The sequence below is a fragment of the Vulpes vulpes genome, chromosome 4, assembly GCF_048418805.1.
Source record: "Vulpes vulpes isolate BD-2025 chromosome 4, VulVul3, whole genome shotgun sequence".
Classification (NCBI taxonomy): Eukaryota; Metazoa; Chordata; class Mammalia; order Carnivora; family Canidae; genus Vulpes; species Vulpes vulpes.
Window position 1 is genome coordinate 82,756,268 of NC_132783.1, and position 13,660 is coordinate 82,769,927.

General features: G+C 34.4%; 1 protein-coding gene across 5 annotated transcripts in view; it reads right to left on the bottom strand.

Moving 5' to 3' along the window:
• The window catches only part of MICU1 (mitochondrial calcium uptake 1), a 247,048-nt gene that overhangs the window by 112,288 nt on the left and 121,100 nt on the right, over positions 1-13,660 (bottom strand). The window lies entirely within an intron of this gene.

The window sequence follows — 13,660 nt, forward strand, 5'->3', positions numbered from 1 at the left end:
TTATGTGACAGTTTTATGCTATGTATTGATAAGCATTTCTCTGATGGCCATTCCAAATTAATGGATCCTTTACAGTTTTTAAGATGATTAAAATTGTATGACAAAAGATGATTTTGTTGGTTTCAACACTAGCTTAATATGAACACTAGAAAATAATTTCAATTTTATGAACTTCTATTTGACATACACTGACCCACTTTAGGACTGGTTTTGTTTCCTGGGTTTACAAATAATCCACCTGAATTGTTGAATCACTACCTTGTACACCTGAAACTAATATAACACAGTATGTTAACTATACTAGAATTAAAATAAAAACTTCAAAAAGTAAAAAAACAAAAATAAAAACAATCCACCTTTTTCTGTAGAGACATATGAAGTAGGAAAAAAAAAAACAAAAAACAAAAAAAAAAAAATGCAATCAGTATAATTTGCCCAAATGAAGTCACCTAATTGCCCAAGAAAAACTATACTACTCATGATCAGAAATGAAAAGGTAAGCAGCTATTTTCAAGGCCCACACAAATGCTCAGAAAACTAATTTCTGAAATACTAAATTTACTTTTTACCTTAAGACCCTCAAGAATCTTAGGTTTGGAACGTAGGACAGTTTGCGGAGCAAACAGCTCCTCTGAAAGATAATGGCAAATCAGACATGCACACTAAGATTTAGGCATGATTTAATTTAGTTGTATTTACTAATACCTTGCTGGAGGCTCCTAAGTTTCAGCTATTTGATGAAACTCTCCTATAACGTAGATTTTATTCTAAGTATATATTCATTTTCTTTAATCTACAAAACTCACAAAGAGTTAATTCTCAGCCTTAGTAACGGCCTGTTTGGCAAGTAAGTCATCTCCTCCTGTGTGTTTAAGCAAAGCTACCTGTTTTTTGAATTCCTAGCCAAATGATAAACTTAGTGGTGACACTGAAGATATTTTCAAAAACTGAAAAGGATCCACCAAAGAGTTAGGGTTGGAACTAATTTCCATAAGTTCTGGACCAACTAAAGATATTCAAGGAATTATTCTGAGTACCAAAAATAGAAATAGGTTTTAAGAACCCAAACCAACAAAGAGCAGTCAAAGTAATAATGTCATGCAAGCACAAAATAAGAAGCAGCATTGCAAGCATAACCTCAGGAGGAGTATCATGAAAACTAAACCAACAAGCACCACCACACCAGCATCCAGGTATACAACTATCCAATAGGTTACCTCTGTCTAGTGAAGATGCCACCATACACCACAAAGGAAAGAAAACTTGTTAACCAATTGAAAATACAAGAACCAAATGAATCATCATGATCTTTTCAATAAACCTATCCAAAATAGCCTCTACTGGGTATTTGCTTATTTCTATAAAACAGTAAGCATAATCAGGTAAAAAGTCCATAGTTGAATGCTAACCAAGCAATGAAGTTCTGATGGCACGTTCTAGTTAGGACTTCTTTGACTTATCTGAGGTGGACAGAAAGCATGGTCCTGTTTGACAGCATTTAGAGATTACTTCTTTGAACTGACAACAAAAATGAGCATATAGTCCAATGTGTTCAAACTAAGGTTAGATCTCATATCACACCTGATCTTCTACCAAGAGAATGAACACAAATTTCAGACAAAAAAAAAAAAACTTCTGGAAGAGAACTAGAGCAGCAAAGCCTTTCACTGGGAAGTTAACATTTTAATTTATCAAAAAAGGGAAACAAATGGATTACATTTTTCATAGTATCCAAGGTACTGTAAAAATAATGTATGTGAATAAGAAAAAATTAAAAAAAAGAGAAGAGGCTCCCAAAGGCATAACATCACTAACTAGAATAAACATACATAAAAGCTGAGTACTTTGCATTAATTATGTAATGATTATACAGAGAGACTGTAATAAGCCAATAAATATATATTGGAATCCAGAAGTTGAGACACACAAAAGTCTAAAGATAGAGAGAGTGAAAAGAGGCAGCTAAGACAAAGAAGTATATCTAACATTTTTTCTAACAATCATCTGAGCTATGCTGCTGTTCAGAAGATGTCAAAAAGATAAGTCTAATTCTGTTGGTAATTTTTAATTTTGATATAATTTCAAACTTAGAAAAGTAGAAAGATCAATATAAGAAATTACATACTTTTTTCCTCGAACACTTTTTACTCAGATTCACCACGAATTTATATATTACCTTAGTTGCTTTATCATTTTATGTAAATATTCTTTTATCTCTGCAACTTCAATACACATGCCCCTTTACATTTAAATATTTTACCATATACTTCCTATAAACAAAGACTTTCCCTTACATACTATAGTATAAATTTAATAAACCAGGACATTTAATACTGATACATACTATTATCTAGTCTTTTTTTAAATCCAGTCTTTTAAATTGTTAACTATTCCAATAATTTCCTTTGTAACTATTTTCACCCCAGCCAAGATGCAAATCCAACATTCATAAGTGGCATTAGTTGTCATGTCTCTTTAACCAAAACAGCTTTTTTGCCCTTGTTTTTTCTTTTGAAGGCTTATTATTTTTGATTGTAGTAAAATTTATGTAACACAAATTCACCATTTTAACCATACAGTATGTGGGTCTTTGGGTTTCACTTCTTTCACATAACATGTTTTCTAGGTTCATCTATGTTGAAGCATCAATTAGTACTTCATTTCTTTTAATCAGCAAATAATATTCCATTGTATATGTACCATGAGTCATTTATCCATTTATCCACTAAAGGATATTTGGGTTGTTTCAAGCTCTGACTATTGAAAACAGTGCTACTATGAACATTCATGTGCAAGTATTTGTTCGACTATCTGCTTTCAATTCTTTTGGGTATATGCCTAGGAATGGAACTGCTGAGTCATATCATAATTCTAGGCCAAATGTTTCTTAGAGCAGCTGCACCATTTTAAATTTCTACTACCAATGTACAAAGGTTCCAATTTCTCTACACCATCATCAACACTTATTTTCCTTTTTTAAAAAAATTATAGCCAGGGCACCTGGGTGGCTCAGTCAGTTAAGTATCTGCCTTCGGTTCCTGTCACGATCTCAGGGTCCTGGGATTAGACCTGCATTGGGTCTCTCTCTCTACCTCTGCCCTATGCCACCACCTCATCTCTCTCATGCTCTCTAATAAATAAAATCTTTTTTTAAAACTACAGCCATTCTAGTGGGTGTAAAGTGGTATTTCATTGTTGTTTGATTTACATTTCCCTAGTGCTTTATAGTGTTAAGCATGTTTCATGTGTTTGTTGGCCATTTGTGTATCTTCTTTGGAGAAAGGTCTATTCAAATCCTTTGCCTATGTTTTGAATTGGGTTATTTGTCCTTTTGTTACTGAGTTGTAGAAGTTCTTTATATTTGCTTTTCTTTTTTTTTAGTTGTTTATATATTCTATATACAAAACCTGTATCAGGTATGATTCGCAAATGTTTTCTCCATTCTGTGCATTGTCTTTCTACTACCTTGATAATGTCCTTTGATACACGAAATGTCTAAATATTGATGAAGTTCAATTTGCTTGTGCTTTTGATGTAATATCATAAGACTCTACCACCAAATCCAAGGTTATAAAGATTTCTCCTGCGTTTCCTCTAACAGTTTGGTAGTTTTAGCTTTTATATTTAGGTTATTGATCCCCTTTGAGTTAATTTTTGTATGTAATGTGAAGTAGGTATCCGACTTCATCTTTTGCATGTGAATATCCAGTTGACTCCCACACTATTTGTGGAAGAGGCTATTCACCACAGAATGGTCTTCACATTTTGTTGAAAATCAATGGTCTATAAATATATGGGCTTATTTCTGGGGTCTCAATCTCATTCCATTGATATATATGTCTATTTTCTGCCAATACCATACTGTTTGTTTTTATAATTTTTAAAAATTATAGTAAAATATACATAAAATTTTTTAAAGTGTAAAACTCAGTGGTAGTAAGTACATTCACACTATCACCACTATCTAGTTCCAGAACTTCACAGGATCACCACTATATAGTTCCAGAACTTTTTCATCACCCCATTTGGAAGCCCTTTCCCCATTAAAGGGTCACACCCCATGCCCCCCTTCTTCTAGCCCCTTATCTACTTTCTGTCTCTATGAAGTCACCTAGATATTTCATATAAATGGAACCAAACCTAATTATTTTCTTAGTAGGCTACTTTGCAGATAACAATTAACATCTCAAGTTTACAGGAATCTAGTCTGAATTAATACTGAGCTTCAGTGTGCCTGGGTGGTTCAGTTGGTTAAGCTCTGCCTTTGGCTCAGGTCCTGGGATTGAGCTCCACATTGGGCTCCCTGCTCGGCAGGGAATCTGCTTCTCCCTCTCCCCCTGCTTGTGTTCTTATTCTCTCTCACTCAGTTGCTCACTCTCTCTCACATAAATCAATGAAATTTAAAAAAAAACACAACTTAGTTTCAATAGTGTTAAAACAAATTCTGCTCATGTTTATATTTTCATAAATTATATCATTATACAGTATTCCCATTAACACAGATTTATAATTATTATTTTATGCATTTATTTGTCTTTTAAATCACACACACACAAAAGGAGTTAAAAACCCAAAATACGAGATGCCTGGGTGGCTCAGAGGTTGAGCATCTGCCTTTGGCTCAGGGCGAGATCCCAGGTCTGGGGATCAAGTCTTACATCAGGCTCCCTGCGAGGAGCCTGCTTCTCCTTCTGCCTATGTCTCTGCCTCTCTCTCTCTCTGTGTCTCATGAATAAATATTTTTTAAAAAGACAAAATGCAATCACACTGGCTTTTATTTACCTGTGTTGTTATGTTTACTGGTGTCATCTGTTCATACAGATTCAAGTTACTATCTAGTTTCCTTTCATTTCAGCCTTTAAGGACTTGCAATAGCCCCCCCCCCCCCTTTTTGGTAGGGTTGGTCTACTAGCAACAAACTCCCTACTTTCACAATTCTTTGTCTTAGTTTTTGACAGCTGGATATAATCTCAGGGTAGATATCTGGAAATTTATCCTAGTGTAGATTGACATATTTCATTAATTTATTTGCAAAGTTCTCAGTCATTGTTTCTTCAAATACTACTCTCTTCTCTTTCTCCTTGCCTTCTAGGATTCCTATCATACATATGTTGGTACACTTAATGTCACAAAGGTATCTTAAACTCTGTTCAATTTTCTTCTTTTTCTCTGTTTCTCACATTGGAGAATATTAACTGACCTATCTTCAAGTTCATGGATTCTTTTTTACTGACTGTTCAAATTGGCTGTTAGACCGCTTTGGTGAAATTCTCCTTTTGGCTATTGTACTTTTCAGTTTCAGTTTTCACTTGAAAGTTTTTTGAAATTTCTCTTGGTTGATATTTTCTCATGTTTCCTTTGAGTTCTTTGCCTATGGTTCCTTTTAGGCCACTGAATATACTTACGATAACGGATTTAAAGTCTCTAGTAAGTATAATGTCTGAGCTTTCTCAAGGATAGTCCCTATTCCTTTTTTTCCTGTGAAATGGCACATTCTTTATTCTAGAAGCGCAAAAATTGTTGAAAACTTGACATTTTGTGTATTATAATGTGGTAACTCCGGAAGCCATATTCTCCCTCTCCTCAGGGTTTGCTGCTGCTGCTTGTGTGAGTTATAATTATTTCTTCAGTGACTTTCCTAAATTATTTTTGTAAATACTGTATGCTTTGTCAAGCAAGATCACTCAAGTCTCTGTTCCATTACCTGAGTGGTCACCTAGTGATTTGATGGAGATTTCCCTAAATTCCTGGAGCCAAAGATGTATATGTGGGAATACTCTCCAGGTCTTTACAGGTTGGCTCTGTGTTGGGGATTCTTTCAATGCTTAGCCATTGTTTAAGAATCTGCCTTTGCCTTCACTTCTTTCTTGCACAGAAACTAAAAGGTAGCCAGAGGTGAAAGTTTAGGGTCTGCTAAGGTTCTTCTAGGTATTCGTCCAGCTCTGGACATGAAAGGTCTTCCAGATTCCTCAGTGTATGATGGAGCACTTCAAAGTCCTTGTTCTCACTATCTCCAGCTACAGGCTCTTCATTTTCCAGGCTTTTGGGTTTATTTGCTGCTTGACTCAGGCTGCTGTGGATAGTACATTTACCTTTAAATGCTTTTGGCAAATGCCACTCGGGAGGCCACCCCAGGTCTCAGAAAGTTCTAATGTAGGCAAAACAAAGGCAAGCTAGCAAGCTGATTCCTCATTGATCAGACAAGTCAATGCCCACATACATATTCTCCAAGAACAAGGTCTGCACTGCTCACTCTGGTACAAGCAAGCTGTACCAGAAATGGGAGACACAATCTTTATGGCTGTCATTGTGCTGAGGAGTGGGGAAATTGTCATCAAGTAACACCACAACCTTATTTTACCAAATTTCAGCATCTTCTTTCTTCTTTAAGCACTCCTCTGGTTGTTTTAAGTCTTTGCTTAGATTCCAGAGATCTGAAAAAGTTGATTGATGATTTTGCCAACTTACCAACTGTCTATTGGAGAGGTGTAGTTTTGGAGTTAACCTACTCTGCCATTTGCTCTCTCTTTGTACTTTTTGACCTTGAAAGACTTGAAAAGTGAATTATACTGAAGAATATCCCTCAATTTAAATTAGGCTGAAGCTTTCTCATAATTACATTCATATCTGTCTATTATAAGCTATGAATTCATATTGTATCCTTAATTTCATTCTAATACTGTGGGGTACAACATAGTCTTATCCCTTACATACATGTTATTCCCCTCTCCAATAGGGAGAAAACTGGTTCCCATTATCCTCAATATATTTACTCATTTGCTTAAGCTGAGAATATACAGAGTAATTTCACAATTGTTAATCATGTCATCTAGACTTCAATATGTTTTAAGTAAAATCTATTTTCAGTAAAATGCACAAATCTAATATACAAAATAATGAGTTTTATGAATATATATATATATATATATATATATATATATATATATATCTGAGTAACCCACATCCCCATGAAGACATAGAACATTTCCACTGGAAACATTTCCATTGTTTCTTTTATGCTCCTCTACAGTTAATTCTCAATGTATTTTTATACCATTGATTCGTTCTACCTCTTTTGGAAGTTCCTTATAAATGGTATCACCAGTATATACTCTTAGCTGTACAGCTTCTTTAGCTCAGCACAATGTTGAGGAGAATCATTCATACTGTATTTTTCAGTAATTCATTCATTTTCATTGCAGAGAAGTATACTACTCTCAAAGTGAAATAATTATAACTTTTATATAATCATAATGCACACATATTATTCATTCCTTAATGTATAAACACAGGTGTTTTGAGTTTTTGGCTGTTTTGACTTGCCTCAAAGTTGCTGTACCTTTTTTACTCACATCATCAATGTATGAGCGTTCCAGTCACTCCACATCATTGCCAACATTTATGTTGCCAGTCTTTTTAATTTTAGCCATTTGAGTGGGTAGGTAGTGTCACCTCATTGTGGTTCTGTTATACATTTCCTTGCTGGCCAATCTTATTGAGCACTATTTATTGGAAATTACATATTTGCAAAATCCAAGTCTTTTGCCCATTTTTAATTGGGTTTTCTTTTTTTAAATTACTAATTATCATATGTCCTGGGTATAAGACTCTTTTCATGGAGTCTGACCTGGGTAGCCTAGTGAATCTTGCCTGCTGTTCTGCATGTTCTTATGTAGACCTCGTTTCCTTATGGAATGAATCAGGGTTGGTCTGTATGACCAACAAAAGATAGCTTAAGTCATAATGTGTGACTTCTGAGTCTGTCATAAAAGGTACATTGCTCTGTTGGAGGGAAGCTAGCTGTCATTTGAACAGAGGCCTACAGGGAGAGGAACTGAGGCCTCCCAACAAGAGTCAGGAGAAGATATTTTAGTGAGCCACCTTCAAAATGAATTTTCCATCCTCAGCCAAGCCAGATGGCTAAGGCTTTAGCGAACCTCTGACTGCAACCTCATAAAAAAAGTCTGAGTTAGAACCATCTAGACAAATTGCTCCCAAATTCCTTATTCACAGAAAATTTAAGTGACAAGAAATGATTATTATTGTTTTAAGCCACTAAGCTTTGGATTTGTTACTTAGCAACAGATAACAAATATAGTCAGATACATGTATTAAAAATATTTTCTGCTTGTTTGTGGCTTATAATTTCTATTTTATGTTAACAATGAAAAGTTTTACATTTTCATGAAGTCTAATTGATTTTTTCCTTTATGGTTATTGTTTTTTATATGCTAATAATTTTTTGCCTCTCTTTAGTCCATAAAAATAGTCTCATATTTGCTTTTAGAAGCCTTATCATAGATTTTATATTTAGGTCTATGATCTATTCCAAGTAAATTGTGTGTATAGTGAGGGAAGGGGTAAGGTTTATTTTTCTTTTTAAATATAGATAAATTTGTTGAAAACAAATGATTCCTTTCCCCATTTAACTATTTTGGCACTTTTGTTAAAAATTAATTTACCAATTTACCAAAAGTGTGGCTACTTTTTCTATATTTTCTGATTTGAGTAGTCCATTTTCTTTTGAAGGTCTTTTGATTACTTACAAAATGTCTGTTTTCCAAAGTACAAATAAACATGAAATTATCTGAATGGTTGAAAAGGTAGCTTAAGATTGCGCATGACATGCATTTGAGGTCATGGTTTAGGCTTAGCCTCCTTCACTATTCCATAATGTAATGTGTGCGGAGATAATAAAGATGTCAACGAACATACCTTCAATTGTATATTGATTAAGAATTACTACTGGAACATATCTCCAGAGGGACTATATAGTAACACCTTACAATGCTATTTTAGTTAGTGTGATTTTTCTCCAGGAAGGCATCTCTTCCTCTACTGCCTTACATGGAATATGTCCATGTTTGCAACCCTCAGTCCTCCCAAAGTAAATATATTTCTATTAGTGCAGCTATATATGAGATCTCTGCTGAACTGAGTAGAATGATAGGAAAGAGAAGCCAAAGAAGGCCAAAGTGCTCCATATAAGAAAAAGTTGAAGACATCTGAAAGATACAGAAGGAAAAAGGACCCTAGAAAGGTGAACAAAAAAAGGAGGGGACATGACAAGGATAGAAAGTATCAAAGTCAGGAAAAACAGGAAAGAGAAAGCATGTATGCACATATGTATACATGTGTTTAAGAGAAAAGAACAGAGAATGTGTATGTTTTGCAACAGCTCCTTAAAAATGAGAATGATGTTCAAAGAGGATTTTTAAATTAACCATACTATACAGTATACTCTGTGCAATGTAATCTTCTAATTCTTTCTTAAAGGTCTACATTGTTCTTCCATGCTTCTGGAGTTGTGGTAGGGATAGCAGGAGAGAGAGAGAGGGAAGTCATGTGTATGTTTTCCAAGGCACCAACTTGCCAAAGAGTGGTGCAGGTGCATTTAAGATTCACCTAATTATTAACCCTAAGAATTTATAAGTGGGTTGAGTATCCACAACTCCAAAGATGATTCTTAAAAAATTCATGACATTAATCAAATATACCAAAACTGCCATAAAACTATCAAATTTGATTTCTCAATTCTTTTTAAAGCTAGGAGAAGAATCAAATAAATACATCAAAATTTGAGAGGAAATGAGAGTTACTACAAAACCAATTTTTAGACATTTGGTTTTATATGACTGTTTCTTAGCTGGCCTTTATAAATCAAAGGCCTGATTCTACCATAAATAATATCCTCAAACCAACTAGCCATGGCACATAGGGAACTGTGAAAATATAGATATTTGAGTTTGATATTGATAAAATTTTGAGAGTCCCAAAATATGGTGAAAATGGAAAATTCTAGATTCAAGGAAGGAAAGTGAAGGGAAGATTTTCCATTATTTTTTCTTACCTCCAGATCTTATCAATGTATAATCCTGCAAACTGAGAATGTCAAGTTAAATGTTTCTTCACTTAATATTTTGAATAATGTTGAATCCTTGACTAAGTTTTAAGTCATTCTTTTCCCCTAAGCAAATATCATTTGTATACTTCAGGGATGAAATGGGGGCACATTCCAAGGAAAACATAATTTTCCTTAGCAGATTGGTAATAATGTTCACTTTCTCTATCTCAGAGGTAGTTATTTATATCTTTTGTTACTAATGAAATTTATATCATACTAATGAACATTTATAATGTATTTTTACTAGGAAAATCTATCATAAAGATTTGTATTTAATTCAATGAAAGTAATACATTCAATGTAGAAAATAAACATCAAATCAAAAGGAAGAAATTTCTGTATATAAAAGTCAAAAGAAGTAGAATATAGGGGCACCCTGGGTGGCTCAGTGGTTTAGTGCTGCCTTCGGTCCAGGGCCTGATCCTGGGAGATCCAGGATTGAGTCCCAGGTCAGGCTCCCTGCATGGAGCCTGCTTCTTCCTCTGCCTGTGTCTCTGCCTCTCTGTGTGTCTCTCATGAATAAATAAAAACTTGAAAAGAAAAAAAAGTAGAATATATTTCAAATGTATTGTAAGGCCATGTAATGTGAGATTAATATATTAAAATATAAGTTTAGCAAAAAAATTTATAGTAAGCGTCTAGGAGAAACTTGTTTTCATCTTAAAGTTCACAAGGTAATATTTAGCAATACTTCAGTATATATGCTGAAAATGAACAGCAGCAGGTATTTTAAAAAGAAATAGTAACTGCTGATACCTTCTAGACCATTATGCTATTTTATTATTGTTATTTTTTAAAGTATAGTACTCATACAGTGTTATATTAGTTCCAGATGTACAACATAGTGCTTCAACAATTCTATACATATTTAGCACTCTTAAAAGTTACATATAAAATTCTAGTCCAATCACTTAAATCTCTGACATTAAGGCTGAAATGTAGAAATGCAGGTCAAATGAACAGAAGAGCTTTTCTACTAAATTTACTGACAAATATTACTCCTTTTAAAGAACAAAATTACGTAAAATATTTCAAAGCACTGTGCTCACTGACTTAAATAAGGGAAATTTAACTGTTTTACTATTCATTTATATGACCTAGCTTAAGATCTTACGTTTTGAGATTGAAACCACAATTACAGACTCACTATCATAAAACATTCAAATTATTGAACTCAAGTCAAAACAAATAAAGAACCTCATATGGGTCCTGTTACTGACCTCAACTGCATCATATCCTGAATCTTTTTATTTTTAGGTAAACAGAAACACTTAATTAGAAACTTAAAGCAAATCATATCCTATACATGTGTAAGTGTTATACTTCTCAGTGAGTCTAAAACTGAACTGAGCGGCTCAGTCAGTTAAATGTCCAACTCTTGGATTGGCTCAGGCCATGATCTCGGGGTCGACAGATCAAGCCCCACAATGGGCTCCCTGCTCAGTGGGAAGTCTGCTTCTTCTCTCCCTCTCTCTGCCCCTCACTCTGCTTATGCACATACATAGTATCTCTCTAAAATAAATAAGTCTTGGGCAGCCCAGGTGACTCAGTGGTTTAGTGCTGCCCTTGGCCCAAGGTGTGATCCTGGAGACCCAGGATAGAGTCCCACGTTGGGCTCCCTGCATGGAGCCTGCTTCTCCCTCTGCCTGTGTCTCTGCCTCTTTCTCTCTGTGTGTCTCTTATGAATAAATAAATAAATAAAATCTTAAAAAAAAAACTGTTTTACCAGGATGGTTTTGTGCTAAAGCATCTATGCTATGGTTTCTGACAAATCATATAAACTTACATAACACTGCCAAAGTTGCAGGTGCCATTAGGAGCCTTAGGACTGGGAATTCCAGTCATGATTCTAATTCATTTAATACTCACTGTGCTCAATGAACTTTAACAGGGTTGATAAACATAGGGCCAGTAATTTTGCCTTTGAGGACTAACTAGATGAAGCCAAAGAGAAAATCATATCTAGGAGTTTAATCTCATTATTTATTCTAGTTAATATCCACTTTTCAAGTTCTACAGTTCAAAATAAACTTTCTATCAAATAGTAGTTGATGGACTATGGCAGCAAAATAGGTGCTAATATATTATCTAGAATCTCAAATCTTCTCTGGTTTATAGAAAAATCTAATAAAGAACATACCTTTACTATTTAAATTAAGATGTCATCCTTTATGAGACTAAGATAATTGGATTGCTTTAATATTAACATTTCCCCAGATGACTGATATACATTTCAAAGTCTAACTAAATCCTTTAAGAAATATTTGAGGTTGTCTTCAAAAGCAAAAGTAATGATAATAATATGCTTCTTTCAGAAAATGCAATTTTGGCCTATCATTTCCAAATAATGAACAATATTTCTACCTAAGGTTGGGGTTAGGGCACGGAGGGGAAGAGTGTTAGAGAAAATTCAGCAATTTTCCCATGCAATTAATGCTTCATACTTCATTATTTAGTTGGTGCATAGATGCCAAAGCCTTGGTAAGATATCCATCTTAAACAATCACAGTATTCCCAAACAAACAGAAAATGTTGCACAGTTAAAATACATATTCTTCTTTCCCCGTCTCATACCTGAACTTGCAGAAAGGTAGAATTTGAGGATATGTCAGATAAAAGTAAATTGAGAAGTTTCTAATTTAAAATAGTGTAGGACTTCTCCTGACTCAGAGTTTGCAACCTTTTTGAAGGTAACAGAGCATCTGAGGTAGACAAACAGAAATGACTGTGCAACAAACTGTGGAAGGTGAATGCTTAAGATACTATAAATTTCACGCTGCCAGAAAGCCATTCTCTTTTCAGTCCCAATTCTAACCACTTTAGCTCTGAGAATAACTCCAAATACTTATCATGCAAATGTTTTCCTAGTTCGTTAACTAGATGGTTATAGAGAAAATGGACACAAATGAAGATGCTTTAAAAAAGAGTGGAAGATTTGATTCAAGCAATGATAAAAATTTGAAAGTCTTCTGGAATAACATTCACTTCAAGGAAGTGATACAACATTATTGAAGGGATTTAAGTCTTTAGTATCTGATGAGGTATTATCAAAACCCTAGAAGGGGAAAGCTGTCAACTCTATTATTTCTTACCACATTATGCCTGAATACTCACTTCGAAGCAGCCCTTGGTACCAGGGAGAGTCTATGCTGTACCATTATTGGTTTGCTACCTAAACCTAAGAATTTAATTTTGAACTTTGGCCATTCAAATCAATCAGTGCTGAAAAGAAGTGTCATGGGCTCAGCAGTAGTCTTGGTTTCAGTCGCATGGCTTATAAAAGGCTTCCCTGTTACTTCATGGAAAAGCCACCTCACATACAAATTTTGAAAAGTTAGTCAATATAGCATTTCACTGTATCCCATTTGGAAAAAAATATTAAAAGAAAAAGATCACATCATAAAAACTGAGTTTCACTCTGAGGATCACCAACCATTCCACACTGTGCTAACAACTACTACTATCTCCCAGGAAGCCCTTTAGATGAAGAATTTTTAAATAATTTTGAACTCTAACTCTTAAAGGTATCCTTTGAACACCACTGACAGTTAAAGATATATCAAAAATTTTAAAGTTATACTTTGCATATTTCATGCCAAGCACTGTGCTAAACATTTGAATTATACACCTCTTTAAGTCTTCACTGCAGTCCTATGAGGTAGGTAATACTACTATCTGTACTTTACAGATGAGAAAACTGAAGTTCAGAGAAATTAAATAAATAGCCCAGGTAACAATGCTATAAAATGGCAGAAC